Genomic DNA, 13,835 nt, shown 5'->3' with positions numbered 1-13,835 from the left:
TATTTTATGCCTACCTTTATGCTGGACTCAATGGACCTTTGGTCTTTCCCAGTATGGCAATGCTTATGTACTTATGTTGTCTGTCTGTCTGTAACTGTACCTACATAAGTATGCCACAGATAAGTGGTAAAAGGAAGAAACTGAGCTGGAACAAGATCCATATAAACATTTTTTCTATTTATATAAGTAGGTTCTTCCACTACTTTCCCTTGTCTACTTTGTGATACATCCACAGCCTTTTCTTCAGATGATAACAGTATTAACAATAATATTTCTCCTGAAAAAGAATTACAGAGAGATAACAAATTCCCAGGCAATGTGTAAAAGCAAGAAAAGTGAAGGAATTAAATAAATTTTGGTACAGTTACAGAGGTTTAAATAAATGAAGGGAATTTCAAAGATGAACTGTGGTCTATGGCACTGCAAAAGGAAATAAATTCAGCAGTCTCCTGCTGTCCTTCCATTCCCTTCATCATCTTTCTTTGAGAATAAAAGATATTCAATGCTGGGTCACACCAAAGGTCCATCAAGTTCAGTACCCTCTCTCAGATAGTGGCCAATCTAGATGACAAGTACTTCATAAATTCCCAAAGAGTACCGTATTGTTTACTGCTAATAATAAGTGGTAGTTTTCTCAAGTCTATGTGGATAATAATGGTTTCAAGATTTTTCCATAAGGAATTTGGGAATGGCAATTAAATGGTTAGAGCAGGCTACAACCCAAGGAAATCTGGTTCAAATCCCATTGCTGTGCCTTATGATCTTGGGTAAGTCACTTAGGGACCCTTTTACAAAGCAGCAGTGGGGGAGATACTATATATGGCACCTAAAAATAGGCGCTGAAATCAGTGCTGACTAAGCGTATTCTATAATTGAGTAGCATAGTTGGCTTGCACTGATTCCCACGGTAGAAAATAATTTTCTATTTTTTACCATGAGGGCATTCCCAGTAGTAATCCGCAGTGTGCCCACATTAGCACATACTGCATGATTACTGCCTGTGTAACACGTGAGCCTTTACCACTAGATCAATGGGGGTGGTAAGGGCTCAGTTCATAAATAGCCACGTGCTACTTTTATTTTTAGCACACGGCCATTTATGCCCCATTAAAATGCCCTTTTTCCAAGCCATGGTAAAAAATGGCCCAGTGAGAACTACTGCAGGTCACTTTTTACTGTGCTTTGTAAAAGGACACCTTAACCTTCTATTGTCTCAGATATAAACTTAGGAATCATGACATAGGCCTGCACTAATGTCTACTGCCCTAAAACAGGGGACTTGAGTTAAAAGCCCTGCTACCTAATGCAGGAGTGGGCAAAATCTGGGCATGACAGGGGCAAGAGGGGGTGTGCCTGGCTGTGCACGTAGCACATGGTTTTTACCATGTACTAACTGTCCTGACTGCTGATTGCATAGATAAAATTACCACCACCTCAAGAGGAGGCAGTAAGTGCAGAATCCTGTCAAAGGTCACATGGTAGGGCTACCTGAAACCCCATGATGACCATCCTGAACCCCAAATCAGATTCTCCTGAAAAATTCCCCAACCCCTGTTCACATCCCCAGCACCCCTAATCAGGACAAGAAGCCTTCCTACAAATCTTTCCAGCCCCTGATCAGGTCAACAAATTCTCCTGCATATTTCTCCAACCCCTCTCAGCATAGAACCTTCCTCCTTTAAGAAGCCCTGTCCCTTGGTCATTAAAACATTTCTCCCATTGTTCTACCCTGCTTCCACCCCCAACCCCCCTGAGACTTACCCTTGGGTCAGGAAGCAAGCAGAGTGGACCAGATAGATGTACAGGGTGATCCAACACTAAGGGCACTGTTTACTAAGGCACACTAGCGTTTTTAGCGATCGCTAAAAATTAGTGCATGCTAATGCTAGAGACACCTGTATATCCATATGGGTGTCTTTAGCGCTAGTGCACACTAATTTTTAGTGCTCACTAAAAATGTTAGCGTACCTATAGTGTGGCTTAGTAAACAAGGCCCTAATTGTAGTTTATTGTGACTCAATGTACAGGGAGCGGATGGTTTAAACTACACAAATCACAAAGAATAAATAGCAATGGACTCAACACAGGCCATGTTTCGGTGAGAGTGCCTTTGTCAAGAGTTCACAGCCTCTACAAGAAAAATAATAACAATATGACCACATAAAACAATGGCACAATATAGTAAAAATAAAGATATTAAATCATTGTGAATGCACATCAACTATTACAAAACATGTCAAAATTTAAAATGATGGGTACATGTAATAAAATAAAATTACATTTTCGTACATGCAAAGTACACAAAGCTAGTCACAAGATAAAAATATAAGCCAATGTCCCTCTCTGAGTTAACCCTGTGTATCTAATCAGGTTTGTTCCCAGTCAGATTCACCTGTCTGGAGCTCTGATCTGAACTGGCAAGTATAGTGCTTGGCAAGCAGATTCCCTTTCTGTGCCACTCTGCATTTGTGTTCACTCAACTGAAGGAAACTTAATTCCTATCAGCACAACTCTGACTTTTGGTTCTGCTTCCTAAAGTCACCCTTTTTACAGCCAACTCCTTGCAACAAAACTCAGGAGAAATACTTGGCCAACTATCACTGACCAAAATAAATTAGACTTCTCCTTCTATTATACTCCTTTTCTCAATTTCCCTCAATAATTAACGTATAACCACAAAACACTTTAAATTGTTTTTATTTCTCAGCCAAGCCACCCAAAATTATTAGCCTTCCTTTTGGAACACAGCTAAAATTAACTTGGCCACTCAAACACTTCTCAGGCCTATTTATTTGGGTTACCTGTCTGCACGCCATGAAACACCTTCATCTTACCAGTGCTAGTCTACAACTGAACTTTATGTCCTGCTGAAGCTGTTGTTATGGTAACAGGGCTCTGGATAGCATCATCTGAAACCCTCTGGCCAATTGGCAGTCCCAAAACAAAGGTTACCATTTTTACTAAGAATATGGAACCTGGAATCTTTTGATGACAGCTCCATTTTCAAAACCAAAATCTCCATAGGTTATAATGGGAAAAGGAACAGTTTCCTAATATTTCAGAGATAATACATACAATATACTTCCCATTTGCTACCCTGGTCTAGCACATCTTCCTCTATGGCCCTGCAGTTTTAAATTTTAAAAATATTCATTTTCCTGTATGCGCTACATTTTCTTCAAAAAGGTCAATACAATTAACAATGAAAGTTTCCAAAAACCACCCAGAAAATTCCCCAAAATTCCTCTCTAACAGCTACAACTGATGGAATTTCAAAATGTGCATCTTGAAGTGTGCATGCCCTTTGTAATGTGTTCTTTCATTTAAAATTAATTTTCCCCTGGATCACACCCCATGGCCCACCTAAATAGAGTCCCCAAAGACCGTTACAACCGAAAATAATTTTCTCCAAATTTCCCCTGGAGCCCTGTCAGACGCGTTTTTAAAAAACAGGTCTTAAAATTAAAATTATAATATTTAAAACCTAAGGTACATTTTACCTTGCTCCTAATATGTGAAGAAGGCCACCTCCACCCTCGGAATCTGTCCGGTTACCCCATTGTAGTTCCATTTTAAAAACCACGGGAAATCACAAGTTTTTTATGGAGCTCTAGACAGGCAGGCCAAAAATTGAGGCCCTGACTTCAATTTGGGCCTACTCAGAATTCCAGAGCTATACTGAACTTATGCAAAAGTTTGCACATGCTCAGTAGCACTCCACCCAGCAGACTAGGTCCAAAGTCAGCCATTTTCCTGCCAGGCTGCCTCCTGCCTTCCCTCATTCATGGCCAATGTACCTTCATGACTGGTCGCATTTTCTCACCACTTCAGCCCCAGACTCCCCCCAGAGCCCAGAACTAGCCACTGGCCACCAGGGATGGGGCCAAAAACATTCCGACTGGTCTTGGATCACTCCCCAGTCACCAGAACCCCCTTGGACCCCATCCCAGCAAAAAAAGGACACCACAAAGGGCCCAGGTAAAATAACTTATTTTTTAAACCTCTTTACACATCCAAGAGCTAATTAATGTTAATCATCTATGAACAGCTAATGAAATCAATGTTATAGATGAATATATTGGAATCAAAACAGTGATATGTCAGTGTAACTGTATGTAATATAACTTCTTTTGGTTAACTCCAACCTCAGAGAGTGTAAAAAAAAGCATTAAATAGCGTAGGTGATAATGGAGATCCTTGTCGGACTGTACAAGGATTTGTCCAGCTACTTGTAACTCCCCTTTTTGTTTCATTCTATAAGACTTAGACACCAGAAAACCTCTAAGTCATGTTTGTTTGTGTGTGTGTGTCTTGGGGCCCATATTCCATGCCTTAGCAGTAGCACAGGTGCACCTGTGCTGTCTTCTGAAACATGGAACACTGGCTCATGAAGAAAGGGTGCAATTCTACAACTGCATATCTGCAATTAGATGCCTGGAGAGTACGCATTAACACGTAAAATCTATATATGGTGTCTAGAGTTACGCACATTAAATTGGGTGTGTGTCTAATTTAATATACATAACTTAATTGAATAATAAGGCAATCAGTGCTGATAACTGGAGATAGCAGCCAATTATCAGCACTAATTGGCCCTAAATAGGACTTATGCACATATTGTATTCTATAATGATCTGTGTGTAAATCCTAACGTGTATAACTATTTGGGGGTGTGGCTAGGGGCATTTTTGGAGCATTCCTAACTTTTATGCATGTGCATATAGAATTACGCCTAACTGGAGGCGCCTACAACTAGGCCTGCTCATAGCAGGCCTAATTATAATTATCTACAGTTTGGCATAGTTATGCGCAAAACAATTCTATAAAGGACTTATACCCCTTGTAAACATTTAAATGTATAAACCTCATGTACATGTGAGCGCCTAGGTAATATGCATACCCAAGTGTCTGCTCTGTGTGGTTAAGGGCTGATGCTGGAAATGCCCCGCTACTCACTGCATTGATTACACAGGCTTTGAACTTATCACATATTAAGGTTCGGACTTAAGGTGTGGTGGAACAAAACCTTACCACAGTTTAGTAAACAGGCTCCCAAATGTACAATATGTTCCCCAATTTTCTCCCTGATCTAAATACAATCAAGAAAATACCACTTTTCAATATAGCTAAAAATATTTGTGTTGTCTAACCTTCACATAGTTTTATTAAAGCAATACTACATGAGCAAATGTCTTTGAAAAGTGATGTCCATATGGTTAATGGTCTCAGGAAAGGGAGGCAGCACTTCAGAACTTGAAATCAACATTGGATAATTACCTGGTCTGGTTTTCTAAGAATGTTTTTTTCTACAAATTGATGCATCTTAATGGACTTTGGAACAATTCTTTCAGACCATAATGGGGAGGAACATCTTGTTTTCTATATGGGGTAGATGTTGCCAAGAAAAGAGAAGAGGAGTATGCAGTAGTGAAGAAGGAATGATCTGAAATCAAATAAACTATAAAGGCAAGCAATGTTCTGTTGTTGGGAATGAACGTCATCCTTATTACAGATAATGCACTCCTACGCTGGCTGGCTGTAAAAATAAGGAAAGTACTGAAAAGGTAGCAAGGTATTTTCTCAACCTACAACACTTCAACTGTGACAGACCAAAGGTTCCATCAAGCCTAGCATCCTGTTTCCAACAGTTGCCAATCCACCTTACAAGTACCTAGAAAGATCTCAAAACAGTACATTTTATGCTGCTTATCCCAGAAATAAGCAGTGGATTTTCCTCAAGTTCTTAATAATGGCTTATGGACTTTTCTTTTAGGAAGTAATCCAAACATTTTTTTAAACCCCACTAAGCTAACTTTTACCACATTCTCTGGCAACAAATTCCAGCGTTTAATTACACATTGAGTGAAGAAATATTTTTTCTGATTTGTTTTAAATTTATTACTTTGTAGCTTCATTATGTGCCCCCTAGCATTTTTGGATACAGTAGATTCACGTCTACCTGTTCCATTCATTATTTTATAGACCTCTATCATATCTCCCTTAAGCCTTTCCTCATAGAGAAGTTATCCCATTCCCTTTATCATTTTTGTTGCCCTTCTATGTACCTTTTCTAATTCCACTATATCTTTTTTGATGTGTGTTATCAGAATTGCACATAGTATTCGAGGTGTGATTGCACTGTGGAGTGATACAAAGGCATTATAACGTCATCATTTTTAGAGAGCAGGAAGTTTGCACATGAATTCTGAAGGTCAATCTAGCATACATTATACACTGACAAATCTCACCCAAATCTGCAGTATTATGTTCCACAGTGGAATATTACAATATGGTTGAAGATATATGCAGCTACACTGAATCATTTCTCTCTTAAATTCATTCCAGGTATTCTTGAACCCCAAATGCCAGTGTCTAGAGCAAACTAGAGCCATCAACAGGATGTAGATTTGTCTGACAGGTTAATCGAATCCTGGGTTTCCCTCATCGCGTGCAGGTACTTGTAGTTCAGATATCTATTTAAGTTACTGATGCTTGTTATTCCATATATCCAAGCAGCTACAACATCACAAAAATAAAAACATTCCGGTCGATATTCAAAGCAAATTAACCAGCCTGAAAATGACCTGTTAGCACCAAAGTGCAAATGCAAGCCTGCTATGTCGGGGCATTCCAGGGCATTTTGGGATCAGAGTCCAGTTAGCTCCTGATATTCAGATAGTTGCCCTATCTTTGTGTGCTAATAAATGGCCGGTTGAGTTGACCGGATATGCACTAGCTTGCTTATAAAAGCCTGGATACTCAATACCGGTGACAGGTACATTGAATAACCAGGTTCAAGACTGATGGCTAACATCAACAGTGTTGCCCACTGCTGGATGAATATTGGGGGGAATTGTATTTAAAGAATTATATAACAATAATGATGACTGTAGAAAAAAATCAAAAATCGAAAATAAAAGCAAGCAGAAGAATCAGGATCAACAAATGGAAAGGTAAGCTACTGCAAATGATATTGTTGAAAAAAATATGAAAAAAAAAACCCTTTCAAATTGGAGCACTTAAAAAAGAAATTGAAGGAATGATCTTAGTAGCTCAAGAACAATCATTACAAGCAAATGTTATGAATGCTAAGATTGAAAAAAATTTCAAATGATCTCAAATGCCAATTATGCAAAGTGATGATGAAACCGTAGACAATCTAATCAGTGCCGCTAGCAAAATAGTCCAAACTGACTATAAACAAAGCTATAATCATGTGGCTAAATTAAAGTATGGCTTTACTGTAACAAACAAATATTGGGATCATACCATTCAAAAAGTTATAGAAAACATTCAGGTCAAGATCTTCTGGAATTTTTACATACAAATTGACAGGCACCAGGGCCGCTGAGAGACCTAGCTGGGCCCAGGGCAGGACCGGACCAGTGCGCCCCCCACACCTGGTCCACTGCCGCAGCCACCACCAAGCTGGGCTGCCCCCCACACTCGGACTGCTGCCTTCCGCCACACCTTCTTGTCTCTGACTGCTGCTGTCCTTTACTGTTCCTATGTGAGACTGGAGTTGGGACCTGGAAGATTGCATTAAAACAATATCACGCAGCACGCACCATAAGCATAAGGAGAGCAAGGAGGTTAGAAATAACAGACCCGGAAGCTGGCAGGCAGAAAGATGCTTGATGGCGCCGGGCCCCAAGAATTTTGCTCTCCTTTCTTCGGCAGCCCTTATAGGCCCTTTACATGCTAAAACCCAGTCATAGTTAAACTGATGAAAAACAGCTGGAAAAAATTCCATGATTTACAAACTGAAATGGAGAAGCAATGGATAAAAGAAATCAATAGTAATACTGGTTGTGAAAGGATCTCTTGCAGCAATATTGATTGGACTCCGTAATCACTTGGGGGTCCTTTTACTAAGGTGTTCTAACAGATTTAGCACAAGCTAATGATTAGCATGCGCTAAATGATAAGACAACCATAGGAATATAACAGGCATATTATCATTTAGCGCATGTTAATCATTAGCGCACACTAAATCCATTAACGCATCTTAATAAAAGGACCCCTTGGGAATTTAAAATTTAAAAGAAATAAAGATAATAATAATAATAATAATAATAATAATAATAATAATAATAATAATAATAATAATAAAACTGTGATGTTCATCAACATTGCAGAACAAGGAGACACAAGATTTGAAAAAACAACAACAAAGTATCGAAACCTGACAATAGAAATGGCAAGACCCTAGAACAAGTCATGTTGGGTTATCCTTATTGTTATTTTATGACAAGGCTGGACACATTTTTACTAAATCTTGAAATTTCAGTTTTGACAACAGTAAACTTACAAAACAGTTTTCTGGACTCAAGCTATTTTTATGAAGATACCTGGATAATCCATAAGCTTCTGGATGAAGCTCAAATTCTCTGGTGATAACAGACAAATTGTTTGTATTATGTGCCATGTATCATAGTAATAATACAGTGGGGGAAATAAGTATTTGATCCCTTGCTGATTTTGTAAGTTTGCCCACTGACAAAGACATGAGCAGCCCATAATTGAAGGGTAGGTTATTGGTAACAGTGAGAGATAGCATATCACAAATTAAATCCGGAAAATCACATTGTGGAAAGTATATGAATTTATTTGCATTCTGCAGAGGGAAATAAGTATTTAATCCCTCTGGCAAACAAGACCTAATACTTGGTGGCAAAACCCTTGTTGGCAAGCACAGCGGTCAGACGTCTTCTGTAGTTGATGATGAGGTTTGCACACATGTCAGGAGGAATTTTGGTCCACTCCTCTTTGCAGATCATCTCTAAATCATTAAGAGTTCTGGGCTGTCGCTTGGCAACTCGCAGCTTCAGCTCCCTCCATAAGTTTTCAATGGGATTAAGGTCTGGTGACTGGCTAGGCCACTCCATGACCCTAATGTGCTTCTTCCTGAGCCACTCCTTTGTTGCCTTGGCTGTATGTTTTGGGTCATTGTCGTGCTGGAAGACCCAGCCACGACCCATTTTTAAGGCCCTGGCGGAGGGAAGGAGGTTGTCACTCAGAATTGTACGGTACATGGCCCCATCCATTCTCCCATTGATGCGGTGAAGTAGTCCTGTGCCCTTAGCAGAGAAACACCCCCAAAACATAACATTTCCACCTCCATGCTTGACAGTGGGGACGGTGTTCTTTGGGTCATAGGCAGCATTTCTCTTCCTCCAAACACGGCGAGTTGAGTTCATGCCAAAGAGCTCAATTTTTGTCTCATCTGACCACAGCACCTTCTCCCAATCACTCTCGGCATCATCCAGGTGTTCACTGGCAAACTTCAGACGGGCCGTCACATGTGCCTTCCGGAGCAGGGGGACCTTGCGGGCACTGCAGGATTGCAATCCGTTATGTCGTAATGTGTTACCAATGGTTTTCGTGGTGACAGTGGTCCCAGCTGCCTTGAGATCATTGACAAGTTCCCCCCTTGTAGTTGTAGGCTGATTTCTAACCTTCCTCATGATCAAGGATACCCCACGAGGTGAGATTTTGCGTGGAGCCCCAGATCTTTGTCGATTGACAGTCATTTTGTACTTCTTCCATTTTCTTACTATGGCACCAACAGTTGTCTCCTTCTCGCCCAGCGTCTTACTGATGGTTTTGTAGCCCATTCCAGCCTTGTGCAGGTGTATGATCTTGTCCCTGACATCCTTAGACAGCTCCTTGCTCTTGGCCATTTTGTAGAGGTTAGAGTCTGACTGATTCACTGAGTCTGTGGACAGGTGTCTTTCATACAGGTGACCATTGCCGACAGCTGTCTGTCATGCAGGTAACGAGTTGATTTGGAGCATCTACCTGGTCTGTAGGGGCCAGATCTCTTACTGGTTGGTGGGGGATCAAATACTTATTTCCCTCTGCAGAATGCAAATAAATTCATATACTTTCCACAATGTGATTTTCCGGATTTAATTTGTGATGTGCTATCTCTCACTGTTACTAATAACCTACCCTTCAATTATGGGCTGCTCATGTCTTTGTCAGTGGGCAAACTTACAAAATCAGCAAGGGATCAAATATTTATTTCCCCCACTGTAATTCCCTTCTAACCCAAAATAACAAACATCAGGAGGAGTGGCCTAGTGGTTAGGGTGGTGGACTTTGGTCCTGGGGAACTGAGGAACTGAGTTCAATTCCCACTTCAGGCACAGGCAGCTCCTTGTGACTCTGGGCAAGTCACTTAACCCTCCATTGCCCCATGTAAGCCGCATTGAGCCTGCCATGAGTAGGAAAGTGCGGGGTACAAATGTAACAAAAAAATAAAATAAATCAGCAAATACCAACTCTTACATTTCCTCAACCAGAGGATTTCAACCCTGTCCTCGTGGCACATCCAGATTGCCTGGGTTTTCAGGATATCCCAATTGGATTCAATGTTGATATCCTGAAAACCCCGACTGGCTGGGTGTGCCGCAAGGACTGGGTTGAAAACCCTTGCCCATAAACAAAATAAGACTAGTGGATCAAACCTAAGGTTATATCATACTGCTGGGCAAATTTGGAGCCAGTTGTCAACCATACAGAGATTGAGTTATTGAGAGCAGTTAACTAAGGCGCAATCTACATTCACTGTCAGCATAGGATAGGAAGAAAGGAAAATGAAATGCTATTGGGAAGAGTAGGATGGTAAACTATAATTTATTTTAACCAATACTAGAGACAATTTACTGCTAAATGTAGGTAAAATGTTAATTCCTGCCTGGTAGATATCACTTTAGGTTGTAAAAATATCATCCAGCAGCCAGCACTTTCTTCGGAGTGAAACTATGGGTTCCTTTTATCAAAATGCAGTAAACAAATGCCCTATGCTAATGGTGGGGATCATTTTTGCCATGTGCTACAGATCTTCCTACCGCAACGGGTACAAAAAGGCTGGAAATAGCCATGGCCATATGGTAAAATTGCTCTTACTGCATGGCCATGCAAGGGGGGGGGGGCAGTTTCTGTCACCCATTGAGGTGGCGGTAAGGGCTCCTGCGCTAACCCAACAGTAATGGGGTAGCGCCGTGCTAAAAAATACGTGCCAGTTTTCCATAGCACATGAAATGGCACACACTGGGGCTCGAACTACTACCAGCATCTGCATTGGGCCGGCAGTAACTCCATATTAGCGTGCAGTAAGCCCGCGTTGGGCTTACCACCGCTTTGTAAAAGGGCCCCTATAGCCTTAAAATGCCTTCTCATATTCTTCAAGAAAGATATATATTCCTAATGAAAATTTAAAATTTGGTTTCCTGATTTTCCTGTGTGGTGAGGGAAAATAACACAAAAAGTTATGTGCTGATGAAATCACAAGGGTTAATTTAGCACAGCTGCTATAGGAATTAAAATATTTGCATATTCAGAGGATTTGAGTGAATTGATGTTTGTTAAAAAGCTTTCAATGGAACGTACACTGATGGAATGTCTATAGAGGCTCCTCTGCCTGAGTATTCCAAACATGTCCTGTCAGACCATGGCATATGTGGAGGGGCATTTTCAATCTGACATGTAAATCAAACTTTGGGTGTTTTACACTAACTATTCCAAATCTGAACAGAAAGCATAACAATTAAAACTGCAAAACATCTATTTTTTTTTTTCAAAAATATCGTTTGTAACAAGATTTTGTGCTCTTTGCGTTTATTTTTCCAGGCCATTAAAAAAAAAAACATTTAAGTGAAAAACAGAGAAAATTGAGCCTTTGGGATGAAGGAGAGGCTAGTATTTTTAGTAGACTGGTCTCCCAGACATCCCAGGAGAGCAATGGGACACCCTAGGGGACACCCTAGGGGACACTAGTATGGATTTCATATAAATACTCCCAGGTACACATCTCACCCTTGCTCCCTTATCTTATCTGCGGAGCGCTCCAAAACCCACTACCCCCAACTGTACACCACTACAATAGCCTTAATGGGTGGGTACAGTGGGTTTCTGGTGATATTTTGGAGGACTCACAGTTTCCACCACAGGTATAACAGGTAGGGGGAGGTATGGGCCTGGGTCCACCTGTCTACTATAGTGCACTGCATCCATCACTAGACTACCCCAGGTACCTGCTTGCTGCTCTAATAGACCTGGCTATAACATCTGAGGTTGTCATAGAGGCAGGTAAGTACTGTTTGTTTCATATTGTGGGGGGTGAGTGGAGTGGAATGGGTAGATGTGATTTGCTTGTGCACTCTTTTAAAAAAATACTAGGGTAGGAGGCACGCAATGAAGCTACTAAGTAGTAAATTTAAAATAAACCGGAGAAAATATTTCTTCACTCACTGTGTAATTAAACTCTGGAATTTGTTACCAGGGAATATGCTAAATGCAGTTATAAATGCAGTTAGCTTAGCAGGATTTTAAAAAAGGTTTGGATAATTTTCTAAAAGGAAAGTCCATAAGCCATTATTAGGATGGATTTTGGAAAATCCACTGCTTATTTCTAGGATAAGCTGCATAAAATCAGTTTTACTGTTCTAGGATCTTGCCAGGTACTCCTGACCTGAATTGCCACTATTGGAAACAGGATACTGGCCTTGATGCACCTGTCCCAGTATGGCAATGCTTATGTTGTTTTGCTCTCAAGCATGAATAAATGTACTCACAATTTCTGCAGGATTTCTGCTATTATTTGTCTGAAGATATATAGGTGTTTTTGTGACTTTCTACAATAGGCTGCAGATAGGTACCTTTTGCCCATATCAATATAAGTGACATTTATGACAAATGTATGTACAATTCTAACAAGCTAAACCTCAATAGAAAGAGGTAAAGAAATGGTTACTGCATTCTTTTCATCTTATGGGACTATCAGAAAGCAAAATCAAACATGAGTCTCCGGTTGCAGTGTACTTTTCTGGTTTATCTGAAGACTTAATTGCAAAATAGTGAGTTGTACAATTTTCTCTTTTCAAAAAGACATTAGTGCATCTGTTTTAGAGAAATGCAAACTTACAGCTGCAGACTTTTATTCCATTTCAATGGGAGCATCATGCTGATCTGATTAAAAGCTGCTGTCCTACAGATGCATTATCTCATTTGCTCGGAAAGTAAGATGAACAGTCTTGATCAAAACATGCCCTTATCTGCCATGGCTGCATTCTATTTTTTCTGTATCAGATGATGAGAAGATTTAATATGTGACTTACTAGGACTGTTAAATGAATATCAGCTAAAGGGAAAAGGGTGGCTTTTCTTTTTCAATCTGATGTTCAGGCTCAGAGGAAAAATCAGTACTCTCTCTCTCTCTCATTATTTTTTTTTTTCTGTATCCTCGCAGTAAAATCAAAATTCCTTGTTTTTTCTTTTTTTTCTATGGTCTATCGATATTTTATGACAAGGTCTTTCGTAGCTTCCCAGAAACACCATATAGCTGATTTTTTAAATTTTGTAGTAATAGCTTTCAAAAGTACTATTGCTATGAGGCCAACATAAGAATATGCAATTAACTTTGTCCAAGTATGATGTACTAATGGATGGATGATGTTAATGACATGCAAGTAAGCCTAGTCTTCCAGAAGTGTTGTTCTTGTGATGTTTGGAAAAAAATGTGAATACTCTATGCTGTACCAATAGATAATGAGGTGTTTTACATATTAAATTAATTTAGCATGCACTAATGTGCATATTTTACAAGTGCTATACATGTTTTAGATGTAAACAGTTATATTGCATAAATGTCTTTAATCTGATTTTGAAAAGCCTGGATATACATGTCTAAAACTGAAAAACATGCATCTGGCAAGGGGGTATTGCCTAGATATGTTCTGGACAGGATTAGGGTGGACCTAAAATTAAAGGGAATACATATCAGTGTGCCCAAAAGATCAACATTAGGATTAACCTCTACTATCTGGAAT

Source organism: Microcaecilia unicolor, chromosome 4, assembly GCF_901765095.1.
Source record: "Microcaecilia unicolor chromosome 4, aMicUni1.1, whole genome shotgun sequence".
NCBI classification, from domain to species: Eukaryota; Metazoa; Chordata; class Amphibia; order Gymnophiona; family Siphonopidae; genus Microcaecilia; species Microcaecilia unicolor.
The sequence above is the reverse complement of the archived record's forward strand: the minus strand, read 5'-3'. Positions refer to the sequence as shown.